Source organism: Scylla paramamosain, unplaced genomic scaffold (assembly GCF_035594125.1).
Source record: "Scylla paramamosain isolate STU-SP2022 unplaced genomic scaffold, ASM3559412v1 Contig134, whole genome shotgun sequence".
NCBI lineage: Eukaryota > Metazoa > Arthropoda > Malacostraca > Decapoda > Portunidae > Scylla > Scylla paramamosain.
Window position 1 is genome coordinate 112,501 of NW_026973799.1, and position 15,135 is coordinate 127,635.

General features: G+C 44.4%; 1 long non-coding RNA gene across 14 annotated transcripts in view; it reads left to right on the forward strand.

Annotated features, from left to right (window-relative positions):
* The window catches only part of LOC135099490 (uncharacterized), a 38,838-nt gene that overhangs the window by 19,865 nt on the left and 3,838 nt on the right, over positions 1 to 15,135 (forward strand). Inside the window, exons 2-4 of one of the 14 annotated variants that reach the window (XR_010268013.1) lie at positions 6,866 to 6,961; positions 7,355 to 7,431; positions 13,791 to 13,920. The exons of 2 other annotated variants lie outside the window; for them this stretch is intronic. This is a non-coding gene — a long non-coding RNA (uncharacterized LOC135099490). Of the gene's footprint in view, positions 1 to 4,371; positions 4,391 to 6,865; positions 6,962 to 7,354; positions 7,432 to 13,790; positions 13,921 to 14,880; positions 14,900 to 15,135 lie in introns of those variants that run through there. 11 more of the 14 variants (XR_010268017.1, XR_010268015.1, XR_010268018.1 and 8 more) reach the window with 11 other exon arrangements.

Consider the following 15,135-nt stretch of genomic DNA (forward strand, 5'->3'; position numbering starts at 1 on the left):
TCGAAAACAATGGTTAATTTAGGCGGTACCATATTTATCAACAACATAAGGAACTCCTTCAGCGCCTCCGTCAAGAGATTAGCTCCTGGTATCCGCAGATTTTCGACTTAATTCTTTTCACACAGCTGTTTCGTAATACAAAAACAATAATTTACATATATACCTGCCTCCTTGTAGAAATAAATGCTTAGTTTATCATCAATATAGGAAACTCCTTCCAGCACCTCCGTCAAGAGATTAGCTCCAGGTATGCCTAGATTGCCTCACGCCCACGTAACCTGCAATGCCTGAGTGCCGCGGGCCGCGCTCCTCCCTCAGGTCAGGGAAAGGAACCATTGTAGCTGATCTCTCGAGGCCATTACCACCCTTCCCTGAGCTTCCAGAGCTTCCTCTTTCCTCTCTGCATTACTTCCATCTCTTCCCGCCCTGCCTCACGCCCTCCCACCCTCGTCCATCCTCCTCTTCTCTCCCTCGTTAATTCTTCTCGTTATTTCCTTCATCTGTTCTCTATCTGTTGTAAGTGTATCTTCTCCTCCCGGCCTATTCTCACGTCTCTCTCTCTCTCTCTTCCTACTCCTCCTGCCATGCTCCACCCTTCCCCCCTTCCCCCTTCTCTCTCTCTCCTCTCTCTCTCTCTCTCTCTCTCTCTCTCTCTCTCTCTCTCTCTCTCTCCTCTCTCTCTCTCTCTCTCTCTCTCTCTCTCTCTCCTTGTTCTTTTCCCTTCTATTTCCTTCTGCAGTGTACACTTGCAACAACCTCTCGTTCATTCTTGTTTTCCGCTTCTATTCCTCCTCCCGTGGTTGAGTAGTATTTAGAATATCTTACAACATTTTCACTGCTTTGGTTGTCCTTAACCCTTCAGGGGACTGTAAAAGATATGTTTGCAGAGAACACTGAAAAAAAAGGAGAAAATAAATTTTGTTCTTTCTAGGGTAAATAAATATTTAAAAGAAGGTAGTACGAGAATCAAGTGCGTAAAAAAGCTGTAGGTGAGCATTGTAGCATTGTAGGAAGCACTGTGTCTAGCAACGAATGGGTTAAGGTCTCTTTCATCTGGTGGTGAAATGCTACACTGAAATAAGATGCTACTCTCGACACATCAGACTCCTTTCCCTTGCAGCTCCTCGCCTGATTGTGACGATTTAAAGCATCTCTCCATTCCCTCCTATCATTATTGTGCATTACGCTATTAGTGGAACCAGTGTGCTGTGCGACTTTCGAGCTTACAGTGGTTAATTAGCGAAGCAGCTTATGTATAGCGACGAGGCCTCCTGACGCCCACCACGGCTGCGTTATGTGTAGGTTTCATAAGGACATAAGAAAATGAAGGAAACTGCAAGAAGCCATTAGGCCTACACGTTGTAGTCCCTGTCCCAAACATGCTTACCTATATCCACCTATCATTCCCATCCATAAATTTGTATATTATTAAAAAAAAGGAACTCGATCTTCTAGTTATTAGTTTCTCTTAGTTTCTTTCTCCTTCCTCACCCCCCCGCTCTCTCTCTCTCTCTCTCTCTCTCTCTCTCTCTCTCTCTCTCTCTCTCTCTCTCTCTCTCTCTCTCTCTCTCTCTCTCCTGGACATATACGAGTATTTAGGCATTTTGCTGCTGTGACTTTTGATTTCACGAGAATGTCTTCAGTGGAGGAAGGAAGAATGTAATGGAGCAGGTCATATTATTGCCGCCGTGTGTGTGTGTGTGTGTGTGTGTGTGTGTGTGTCGGCGCGCTGTGGTTATCACATATATTTGCATTTGAAGTAAAAATATATTATAAACGAGGAGAGGCGAGTTGACGCAGCGAATAAAATAAGGTGATTTATGGGCCCAGGTAGCGGCGCCACCTCCCTGTCCCCCTCTCTCCTTCCCTCCCTGCTGCAGGTGTGTGTGTGTGTGTGTGTGTGTGTGTGTGTGTGTGTGTGTGTTTTGAGACGAAAGAAGAAAGATAAGATGATTTCATATGTAGATAGATAGATAAATAGATAGATAGATAGGTAGATGAATAAACAGGTAGACTGAAATACAGAGATGCATACAGATATATGAACTGCAAACAGACGAATAGACAGACATGTAGCTCGAAACAGCAGATAAATACAATTATGAAAATCACAGATAGATCAATAGGAGATAAAAAACAAACAAACAGACGAATAGAAACAAAGAAGCTGATCCAAATATACGAATACAGACACAGATAAACAATTAGATCCAAGTAAATACGAGAACAAGACAGTTACTAATAATTCCAAAGAGGTGACACTTCCCGCGCCGCCCTCACCCTCCTCCTGCCCTCCCCCGCCTGGCGTAGCTCGAGGGGCGCGGTGGAGCCAATATTCCGGCCCAGGGTGAGGAAGGGCGCATCCTATTCAGCGGTCGTTATTAACCCCTGCTGGCTAATTACTCGATCGGGCCGCAGCGGAAGGAGCCGAACGTGGTGGTGCCTCTCTCTCTCCCTCTCTCTCTCTGTCCCACCCTCCTGCACTCCCTTCACGCACCTACGCACCCACCCACCCACCCACACACACTCACACACACACACCTTCTCACGAGCCTTGATCACGAGGACTATTCAAGCATCAGATCCCCATGGTGTGTGTGTGTTTGTGTGTGTGTGTGTGATCGATGTAGGAAGCGATGCTTCATTCCCTCATATGAACCGCTTCTCATCTACTCCTGTGGTCCTCGTTACACACACACACATACACACCTTCCAGATCTCATACATTACACCACAGTTTTTTTCTTTTTTCTTTCACCTGTGTCTTCTCATCTTCTCGTCTCCTCGTCTTCTCGTCTTCTCGTCTCTCCATCTCCTCGTCTCCTCGTCTTCTCTTCTCCTTGTCTTCTCGTCTTTCCGTCTTCTCATTTCCTTGTTTTCTCTTGTCCCGGAGCGCGGTACATCTGACAAAGACAGGACAGCCAACATACAGGGCACACACACAGACACACGCCGTTCCCTGCTCACCGTCGTGACCTCAGCAAGGGCACGCAAATTAGAGCCATCGAGCAGGTCTGCTTACATTCTGGAGGCAGGGAAGGAATGTTACAAAAAGCCTGTAAATTGCAACCAGCCTGTAAAGAGGGGAGGCGGGAGTGTGTGTGTGGGAATAACACTATTAATTTAGAGCCACGGAGGAGAGGAGGAGGTGCCTTGCTGAGCCTCCCTTAGACTTGGTGGAAGGATGGGAGGGAAGGAAAAACAAAGGAGGCCACTTTATCTCGATGTTATAGCCACGTATTTCTAAACCCTGAGTTTTCTCATAAGGGTTATTTTTCCAAAGGCTACAGAGATGATTAGTCAGATTCTCATGGGTGGCTCTCTCAATGACGATCTTTGTTAAATTATCACTAGAATCTTGAAAACACCTTTTAAAATAGTAATGACTTCCACTGTTACTGTTAAAGATAATTGAAATACCAAACCGTTTAACCATCGGACCTCAGTGCCAAGGAGATAAAAGGGAAACAAGAGGGCCACACCTGCCTCTGGAATCAAGTCAGGGCTGCCCCTCGCCCCCTGGGAGAATGAGACTGCCCCATGTCCTTGGCAGAGCAGAGACCAACGCTGTTACCCTGCCAGTGACCCGTCAGGCCAGGGGCGTGCCTCTGTCAGTGAGGAATCCCTCAGCGAGGCCTCTAACACAGTTACCGGTGCCACTTGTCGATCATTCTAGCAGAGCAACAATGTTTTTTTTTTGGCCGTGGCAGTGACGCAAGGCAGGGAGGCGGTGAGGCAATGAGGCAATGAATGCATCACCCACCTTCACTCCACTTCAACCAAACCCGCACCTGACTGTATCCCTTTTTCAAATTGCAGCGGCCATTAAATCTTTGCATTGTCATTCTCACACCCGTTTCTTATTACGACCACAAATCTCAGATACATATTCATACAGTCACGATTCAGAGCAAATGAAGCTTCGCCACTCAATTTCGATATGAACGCTCCTCAGTTTTGCCAGCTGAGGACACGCGAGCATGGTAACACTGCTACTGACCGATTGGCCTCAGTGTTTCCGTTTTCTTTAAAATGTGATGCAGATAAATTATATCCTTCCGTCAAAATTTTATATATAAGACATCAGGTTATGAAGGTCAGAATAACCTAGTGTCTTATTACTAAATATAGATTTTGGTAAGAGCCAATTTGCTGCCCAAATTAAAAAAAAAAAAACGGGAATACATGAACCAATCAGGGAGCGAGAGCATCCCTAGTGACAGTTACCAGGTGGCAGAATTAAAGGGCCGGAATCAGTAAGCACAGTGGCGTGCCGTGGACGTATGGGCGTGTGGCACAACTTCCCAGGCGAGGAGCGCTTGTCCCGCGGCTGGACCTGAGGCTGAGGCGCGGTCTCATCAACACAAGAGAACGTGATGAGGAGAATGAAGTGAGCGGCCCGTCAGATGCAAGTATTAGTGAATGCCTATAATTTTGACAGTGTAACCAGTAGTGGTGGTGGTGGTGTTGGTGGTGTGGTGGGTCAGGCGGGGTGCGTGGGCGGGATGTGTGGGGCCGGGATGTGGGGAGGGAGGGCAGGGTGCGGGTGACCGGGTGATGGGGGCGGATGATAAAACACATCAGGTGAGTGATCTCGTTTGTATTTGGTATGAGCGCGCGCGCGCACGCACGCACGCACGCACGCACGCACGCACGCACGCACGCGCACGCACGCACGCACACACGCACACACAGACAGCATTACACAATCTACTAATTTTTGGTTGTGATAATTTTTGACCAGTCGTCCGGGCAGCTCCTCACTCCCTTCCCTCCTCAACAACCCCCAACCTCCTCTCCTCTTTCCCAGGCCTCCCTCCTCCCCAACCTCCACTCTCCTCTCCTCTCCTTGCTCTCCCTCCCCCATAGTCCATATCCTTCTCACCTCCATGCCTCTATTCTCTCCCTCCACCCCTCCCTATACCTCTCTTGTACTCCTGATCTCTCTCTCTCTCTCTCTCTCTCTCTCTCTCTCTCTCTCTCTCTCTCTCTCTCTCTCTCTCTCTCTCTCTCTCTCTCTCCGCCTTTCATACGCTGCCCACACACTGTTTTTCTCGCCCTCCCTCCCTCCCTCCCTCCACCTGCAGACCATTCCTCTTTGCCCTTCCCTCTCCCCTCTCCCTCTCGCCCTTCCGATTTATCCTCTTTCCCAGCCTCCCCTCTCCCACCCTCTCCCCGGCCGATGAAACTTCGCTGCACTATAAAATATCGCAATTGGTTAACGATTTAACGCCGAAATCTGCATATAAATTTGGGGTTAACAAATTTTGAAAAGCTCGCTTTTGTATGTTTTTTTTTTTTTTTTTTTAGGATCTGGTGATAGTCATGTTGTGTGTGTGTGTGTGTGTGTGTGTGTGTGTGTGTGTGTGTGTGTGTGTGTGTGTGTGTGTACAGGTGTCCCATTCCTTAACACACACACACACACACACACACACACACACACACACACACATACACACTAGTGATATCAATGGCCACTGTGTGTCTTTGCCTTAGTCAATCGGCGGCCGTACATCTCCCTCCATCTTGAGTCGAGGAGAAAGATGAGGAAGAGGAAGTGAAGATTCTTGGGTGAGAGGTGGCTTGACCTTAGCACTTCGAAGGCCAGGGGAAAGATCTCTCTCTCTCTCTCTCTCTCTCTCTCTCTCTCTCTCTCTCTCTCTCTCTCTCTCTCTCTCTCTCTCTCTCCTTTTTCTTCTTCTTCTTCTTGTTTTTAACATTGGCAAGAGCTGTGATTGTAGATTTGAGTGTTGGCCTTTTCAGGCTCACTTAGACTCACTTCACTTGATGTGAAAAGCAACCTTCCTTTGTGTTCCTTGCTGTTTATCCCAGGTATTGAGATGATACAACTTAAAAGATGTATTCATATATTGTTTTATATATTCCTTTTATTTGAAATGACCTTATTCCGATTTGAAATTTTGAACAGTAATTGTTCGTATTCATCTTGACACGGAAAGACGCGCCTTATGCTTTGTGCTCCTTTCGGCACGTAAACCCCGACAAGCAGGATGTTGTGCATTCACTAATTCTTGGTGTTCCGAAGCCTTCCGCACGGCACTGCTCTCGCCGCGTTTGCTGTATTTAATTGTCGGTAGCACATTAAGCACTGTTTTTGTGAAGAAAATGCATATTTACTGTTGATATGATTGTCGTCATTTTGCACAAATGTCATTTTGTTTGAAATGTTCTGGTTCAGGACACCACGCTGAGTAATGTGATATCAAGTGTTGAAATCATTCAGATCCCTCCATTGCACTTTGTTGATTTTTTTGTGAAAATCATAAAGAGTTTGATGTGTAAAGATAAATCTTATCACACTGCAGTTGTAATATAACCTGTAATCCATTGCTTGGCTGAATCTTAGTGATCTTGCATCACTTTAAGCTCATAGTGCACTATTAAATTATCAGTGCTCTTTGACTGTTTGTTTTTGATAATTGAAAAAGAAAATTTTATATTTGCAATCAGTTTTTTAAGTTGACCTAAGAAACAAACATTGATGCAATTTGGAGTCCATATGTTTAATTAAACATATTCTCAGTTTTCACAAAGTAATAATAAAAAAGAGTTATGTCTGTGTGTGTGATTAATGAAAGAAGCAGACCTGAAATTGTGTCTCTTCCTCGTGTAAGGTGTGCAGCGTACCCTTCAGGCCAGTGCCGGTGCGGAGAGAGAGAGAGAGAGAGAGAGAGAGAGAGAGAGAGAGAGAGAGAGAGAGAGAGAGATGCAACCGTATTCTAAGCTAAAGATGTAGGATGTCCACCTGTTCTCCTTGTTCTGCCTGTCATGAAGTGTGTTGTGGTAGCACTGTAGCTCCCTCGTTGCAAGTGGCCTTCATTATTTACATTACACGTTGTTACAGCGTAAGGAGTTGCTGGGTGTGGCCTTCAGTAGGATAATGAGGATGGAAGCTGGCAGTGGTGACCACATCAAGACGTGGCACCACAACACAATGAAGGTGTGTTGCTGCCTGTCTTCATTCCGTGAAGAGCACACCAAACTCCACCCACACACTCCACCTCACCACACACCTCACCACATAAGCATTTACTCCCCTTTTTTAAAATCTATTAATATTTAGCTTATCTATAGGCTTTTACAATTGTCTTCACTTTTTTTTTTTTTTCATCAGATTTTGAACATTTTCACTACAGATCTGCCGGAAAGTAGAATGAAGGTTGGTCTGGAAGCAGAATCTGAAAGCATGAAATTAAGTTATTAAGAGCACGGATGTGACAAGAAGCAATATAAACAATGATAATAGTAATAGCAATAGAAGTATTAGTATAAGTAAGTCAATTTGAGCCCCCCATTGCAAATCTGACGTGCACTTAATGTTACTTCCCGGCAGGCCCGGAACGTGAACACACGATGATCCGCTTTGAGGAGGACAGTGGGGCATTCTCTTGCCTCACAGCAGACTGCAAGGTGAGGCTCAGGGAGGCTGCTGGAAGGCTCTGGTCACCCTTTCACCACGCTGTCGTTTGTTGCACCTGTCCGATTCATTCTGCACGGTTGCCTTCCAAATGTTACACATTAATTACAAATTTTGGTATGGACTGAAAATGTGACACATGTACTCTGCGAGTACACGTGCACGTGCACTTGCTGCATCTCTTGTTGTCAGAGCCGCTCGTAACTTGTTGTTCTCTTGCGGTGGATGGAAGGGTGACGTTTGCTGACGTTATGACGTGAATCGTGTTTGGACAACATTCGGCTTTTGGCTAACGTCAAGTAAACGTGTCTTTGCTTTGTTGCTTTCTTGTAAATGTTTACAATAAGTTATAAATTTCTTATGTCAGCCAACCAGTTGTGGCTGGGAACTGGAGTTGTGCTGTTTTTGTAAAGGTTTGTTAGAGGTTGAACTAATAATTCATATTTGCTAGTTAAGTTAATTCTTGTACCTACTTATTATGAATTTGTCTTCCTCCTCCATACTTTTTTTCTTCTTTCTTTAATGAAGAGGCAAGGTGATGTCTGAGAACAACTTACACATTTTAAAAGTTTGAACTACATTCTGATTTAACTGTGCTGCTTCACAGTCCATTTTAAATATCAGGATGCACCACCATGTAGGGAAGGAGTTAGTATAAATCTATGTAAAAGATAATTTGAGTGTAGCTTTTGATGTTGTAGTGTAGGTAAATGAACCACAATGCAGGCAGTCACTGCAGTCCTATGTTGTCTTGCCTTTGAGTGTTAATGCTACAGCTGGGAAGGATATTGTTGGGTAGGGAAGGCAAGGCAGAGCTGGGGGCTGACCAGCAGAGCAGTAGCACTCACCAGCCATTCAGACATGTGCATAAGCTGACATTCAGTTGCCTTTTGTTTTCACCTGCTTTCTCTGTCACTCCGACAACGCCGAGCGTCTTGATGCGCGACGATCCGTAGAGCACCATCATTGCCGGACCGAGCGGGTCGAAGATAAATCATAGCATCCTCTTTGAACGAATATTTATTTTAATAAGTACAGTGTATTGAATTATAAGATCTGATGACAGAATATATTTAAATGAAGATGTTATTGTAAAGCTGCAAACTAAAAGTACAATTAGGGAAAAAATGATAGTGTCTCACCATATACAGTATATTGTGGCTACACAAGACTTGCTTGTGTCTCCCTCCCTGTGCTCAAAATGCTAGCCAGTCATGGAACAACTTGGGAGGCACTCAGAGGTCATGTGCACTACAGTACTAGGAGTGCTTTAGATAGGTTAGTTCTTGCCTACCTTCGTATCAAATGCCACGTCATGTGCCAACATTTCAAACGTGGAATTGTAAGAGAAGGTAGAAATCCTGGTCAGGGATGTTTTTATCCAGCAATGTTGGGTGGATCTGGAGGGATATTATGAACTGTGTGTGTGTGTGTGTGTGTGTGTGTGTGTGTGTGTGTGTGTGTGTGTGTGTGTGTGTGTGTGTGTGTGTGTGTGTTTTCTTTCTTCCACCTACGGAAAGAGCTCAGATCTTTGGGTAGGAATGAGACCTACCCAAAGATCTGGGTATGTTTATGGTACCCAAAGATCTGAGATGTTTATTAAATCTCTCTCTCTCTCTCTCTCTCTCTCTCTCTCTCTCTCTCTCTCTCTCTCTCTCTCTCTCTCTCTCTCTCTCTCTCTCTCTCTCTCTCTCTCATTAGCTCACATTCTGAGTCACCTCCAGCATCTTTATTAGTCTATCCCCTTGTTACTCCAGGTCATAAGTGGTAATTTTGCCTTGTTAGCATGGAAAAGATACACAGTTAGGCTCCACTCATGCAGGCATTGCTAAAAATGAGGCAGCTGATTTACTTGACCATCAGCATCTCACCTGTCTGTCAGTCTGAGGTTGTTGCCACACTCTTCCTGTAAACAGTCAACTGAGGACTCTGATATCAGCTACAAACCTCGGCCTGTTGGGGCTTCAATGTTGCCGTGGTGCACCTCAAGATCCTACATAAATAATGGTTCATTTACCCATGCATTAGTCCTGCCTTTGTTTAAACCACACCAAGAAAACCTAATGACAAAGTTTTCACTCAGTACATCTTTAGTCTCTGGAGGGAATGCCAACCAAAGCTTGACCATTAAATAGCACCAACTTGCTTAAATGTGGAGGTAAATGCAGTCTGCTCAACCATTCTCTCTCTCTCTCTCTCTCTCTCTCTCTCTCTCTCTCTCTCTCTCTCTCTCTCTCTCTCTCTCTCTCTCTCTCTCTCTCTCTCTCTCTCTCTCTCTCTCTCCTGTATTATATGAATCACTCTTCAATAATAGCACAACGCATTGGTGAGACAACTTCTCCCCTTTATAAAATCAATTTGACAGTTTGTAAGAATTTAATTATCTTCCAAAAAATTGGCCCATTTGTCTTTTTATTATCTTTTGACATAGTTTTGGTCTGTTATTTAGTGTGTGTGTGTGAGTTAGTCTGTGTGAGATTGCTGGCATGGTACATATGTAGATAAATAGATTATTATTATTATTATTATTATTATTATTATTATTATTATTATTATTATTATTATTATTATTATTATTATTGCTAAAAGTTTGAATGATGTACGTGTATGTATGTATGTGTGTGTGTGTGTGTGTATGTGTGTGTATGTTTGTGTGGGGGGGGCTTTGTCCAGGCCACCCTATGTGTAATTGTCAGTATGGTATAGAGAGAGAGGGAGGGTGCCTTTGATGTCAGGAAATAGAGTACCATACTTACTGGAGGAGGCAGTAGGCACCTGCCAAAATGATAATTATTCCCAGTGAGGTCTAAAGCACTGTTCAGGGGGTGCTGTGAACTTATCATTAAACCCAGCTGTGACCTCACTGAACGTTTCCCTTTGTGTCTCACAACACAAGGGGGCAGTCACAGCCTGCCCTCTAAAGACAACTCTCTTCCTCCACACAAAACTACAAGCACCTAATAACACACGCGCACACACACACACACACACACACACACACACACACACACACACACACACACACACACACACACACACACACACACACACACACACACACACACACACACACACACGCCTTTCACTCATAATTTCAAAATTCATGGTGACTCCTACACCAGCCTCAGAGTCCCCATCTGGGGAGGGGACCACAAATGTCCCCATGTCAGAGTGCTCTTCTGACAACAACCCTAAGTGTCTTGACATCCCCCTCATCTTTTTCTTCATTAACTTCTGCAACATTCGTGGTCTAAGATCTAGTTTTCAATCTGTAGAACACCACCTCTCCTCTTCTAAACCTCATCTTTTTTTCCTCACTGAAACTCAGGTGTCTGAGGCAACTGACAGTAGCCCCTTTTCTGTTCCCTCCTACTTTCTTTATCCTCATTTTTTATCCAAAGCTGGATGCTGCATTTATGTGCGCAATGATTTGATGTGCTCTCGTGCCCATGCTCTTGAGTGAGTTTTCCACCATCTGGCTACAACTACAGAGTCACTCTCAAACTAAATTTATCTGAGCTGTATACCTCTCACTTAACTTCTTTGACTATAAGAAATTCTTTGACTACTTAACTTCCAAAGTGGAGCACATTCTGACTCTTATCCCTTATGCAGAGATCTCCATTCTTGGAGACTTCAGTGTTCACCACCAGCTTTGGCTTTCCTCTCCCTTCACTGACCATCCTGGTGAACTAGCCTTCAACTTTGCTATCCTCCACGACCTAGAGCAATTGGTGCAACACCCTACTCATATTCCTGACCGTCTTGGAGATACGCCCAACATTCTTGACATTTTCCTGACCTCTAATCCTTCTGCTTATACTGTCACCCTTTCGTCTCCGTTGGGCTCCTCTGATCACAATCTCATCTCTGTATCTTGTCCTATCGCTCCAATCCCTCTTCAGGATCCCCCTAAGCGAAGGTGCCTCTGGCGTTTTGCCTCTGCTAGTTGGGGGGACCTGAGGAGGTATTTTGCTGATTTTCCTTGGAATGACTACTGCTTCCGTGTCAGAGACCCGTCTTTGTGTGCTGAGCGCATAACAGAGGTGATAGTGTCTGGCATGGAGGCATACATTCCTCACTCTTTTTTCTCGACCTAAACCTTCTAAACCTTGGTTCAACACAGCTTGTTCTCGTGCTATACATGATAGAGAGGTGGCCCACAAAAGGTACTTAAGCCTTCCATCACCAGAATCTCATGCACTTTATATTTCTGCCCGGAACCATGCCAAGTCTGTTCTCCAACTAGCCAAAAACTCCTTCATTAACAGAAAATGTCAAAACCTTTCAAGATCTAACTTCCCTCGTGACTTCTGGCATCTAGCCAAAAATATCTCCAATAACTTTGCTTCTTCTTCTTTCCCTCCTTTATTTCAACCAGATGGCACCACTGCTATCACATCTATTTCTAAAGCTGAACTCTTTGCTCAAACCTTTGCTAAAAACTCTACCTTGGATGATTCTGGGCTTGTTCCTCCCTCTCCTCCACCCTCTGACTACTTCATACCACGTATTAAAATTCTTCGCAATGATGTTTTCCATGCCCTCGCTGGCCTAAACCCTCGGAAGGCTTATAGACCTGATGGGGTCCCTCCTATTGTTCTCTGAAACTGTGCCTCCGTGCTTGCACCTTGCCTAGTCAAACTCTTTCAGCTCTGTCTGTCAACATCTACCTTTCCTTCTTGCTGGAAGTTTTTTTTATTATATATATATATATATATATATATATATATATATATATATATATATATATATATATATATATATATATATATATATATATATATATATATATATATATTTTTTTTATTTATTTATTTATTTACTTATTTATTTATTTATCTATTTATTTATTTATTTTTTTGCTGTTGGCCAGTCCCCCTCCTACATAAAAAAAAACACTTCATACCTTTTGTTTTATTTTAGATTACTTTTTAATTCCTTATTTAAACTGATTTACATAAAAATATGAAGAATAAACAAAAATCAATAAACCTCCCAAAATAATAAAAAAAAAAGTTGGGTTTTTTTAAATGTGTGTTTTTCCAGCTCTGAGTGATTGTGGTGAATTGTGGTGTGTTTGTGGTGAGTGATGGTGTGTTTGTGGTGAGTGATGGTGTGTTTGTGGTGAATGGTGGTGTGTTTGTGGTGAGTGATGGGGATTTTGTGATGACAGACTAGTGGTGGTGTTAGCACAGGATGAATATTGACACTAACCTCTCAACTTTCATTGTTGTTATAGTAATACACTCACCACCCGTTGCTGTGGTGTGGTGGTGGTGACGGATTGTGTGATGGCGTCCCCTTGCTTCTCTGGACTTGTGTGAGGTGCACCGCCCTCTACCTCCTCCCTTTTATTTTCACTATTGTTACATGATGTGAGGTGCCTGGTACACCCCTCCCCCATTCCTCTTTTTTTTTTCCTCCACCTATCTCCTCCCTCTCCTTCTCTTAGTCTCCATTATGCAAGGAGTAACAGTATCTTCTCTTCCTCTTCCTCTCTTCCTCCCTCTCTCTTCTGTTTCCACTAACTCCCTCAATTTACAGTTGTTTTCTAAGGTTTAAATATGGGTGAGGGGTGAGGGGTGAGGGGTGAGGGGTGGTGTGTGTGGGTGTGAAATGATGCAGCAGCAGAAAGTCATGACAACCCAGCTGATCACCTCTGTAGTCTTGGAAAACAGTGGTGAGAGAGTGAAGGGTTTCCAAACACGGGTCAAAGATGAACGGCGAATCCTTACCTTGCTTGTCATAGATACAGAAAATTTCCTTCACCTCCTCCAGCGACTCCTCATCGCCTTCAATAAGGAACTTGGCGGCCAAAGAACTCCTCAAACTAGAGTGCACCAGAGCCTGCACAAGGAGAAGGAGGAGGAGGAGGAGGAGGAGGAGGAGGAGGAGGAGTGAATGAAAATGAAATGAATGAATGAACGAAAGTATGTATATATATCTATCTATCTCCTTATCTCACCCTGCCACCTGTCATTCTCAGGATGGTAGAGATGGTGTCCACATTGATGGTGCCCTTCTCTGTGTCCAAGGCATGCACAGACCTGTGTGGGCATGGGAGAGCTGGGGAAGGCTGTGTGTGTGTGTGTGTGTGTGTGTGTGTGTGTGTGTGTGTGTGTGTGTGTTAAGGGAGTTTTGCTGTGATTTAGGAACATATAGGAGTCAAAGGGGTCCCTTATCTTACACTCTTCTATCCTGCTTAATTTCAACTATCCTGCTTAATTTCAACTGGCAAACCTTCTTCTTCCTTTCCTCCTCCTCCTCCTCCTCTCGCTGCCTTAACTCCTCGCCAAATAACTTTATTCGGTTTTTATTTTAATCTTGACTACTTTTTTTGTTGTGGAAGAAACAAGATCCTTCAACCCCAATCACAGGAAGAGGCAGGAGGGATGCGGCAGACAGCAGATGATGGCAGGTGACGGCAGCCTCGTGGTTCTCTTCCCTGTTCCTTGGTGGCGCTGCTTCACTCCTTACCGGCAAGTCTCGTCCTACTGTTTGGGAGGCAATTACGCCGCCGTAAAATATTGATGGGGAAGAGGAGGAATCTGCCATGAATAATTTGTTGTAATGTTTCTTCTAATGGTTTTCCTCAGTCGCTTACAAATAGTGTTAATTTCTCACTCGATTCTTAAACATCTCCTCCTCCGCCTTAATAATCAGGTATTTACGAAGGGAGAGGGGAGAGGGAGAGGGGAGAGTGGCTCACACCGATGCATCATCCACTTAGCGCCAAAAATAACGAGGCAGCCAAACAGTCATGCTCGTCTTGACGCGTCGGCCGTAGACAGGAAGTCGGCCGCTGTTCGTCGCGTGAGAACGCCGAGTGACTCACACACTCGCTCAGAAATACAGCGAGTCACGAACCAGCGCAGTGATTTTCCAGGCAAGACTTTTTTTTCTATGAGATATTTTTTGGTGCAACACATGCAGGTATTCAACACGGAAAACAAAAGGAGGGTACAGAATGATGGAGGAAAACAATGGCATCTCTTTTTTAATATGTTTGATACCCTGAGGCACTTCCCCGCAGCACACAAGAGCGTCGTGCTGGGTGGCGAGCCGCGCTGCGTGACACGCGGCGCGGGGCGGAGGGACAGCGTGGCGTGGTATCACCTTCCCCAGACACAACGCAAAACTCGGGCAAAACTTGAAATACAAGCTTAATTTTATTTGCACTCCAAATCTCGTGAAAAATAATGTTAATGAAGACTCGATGCCGCTTATTTTCTCCTCCACAGAATAGCGAGGCTAATTTGGGCACCGTGTTAATGCCTCCCCTTAATGGAAACCTGGATGGCCCCGCGCCCTCCGCGGACCAGCCCAGAATACCACGACCAGGAGGCGGGGAGGGAGATGGGAGAGTGGCTCACACCGACGCATCATCCACTTAGCGCCAAAAATAGCGAGGCAGCCATCCAGTCATGCTCGTCTTGACGCGTCGGCCGCAGACAGGAAGTGCGGCGAATTTTGGTCCTGAGGCGTTCACTGATTTCCTGAACGAAACTGTGTTTATGTTAACATTTCATTCACCCTCCATTATTCTGTCAATTATTTCTTTCTCGTCAGTATCTTAATTTTTTTCTTCATTTGTTCAGACGGAAGGACCGATATTCCTTATAGTATATATATATATATATATATATATATATATATATATATATATATATATATATATATATATATATATATAT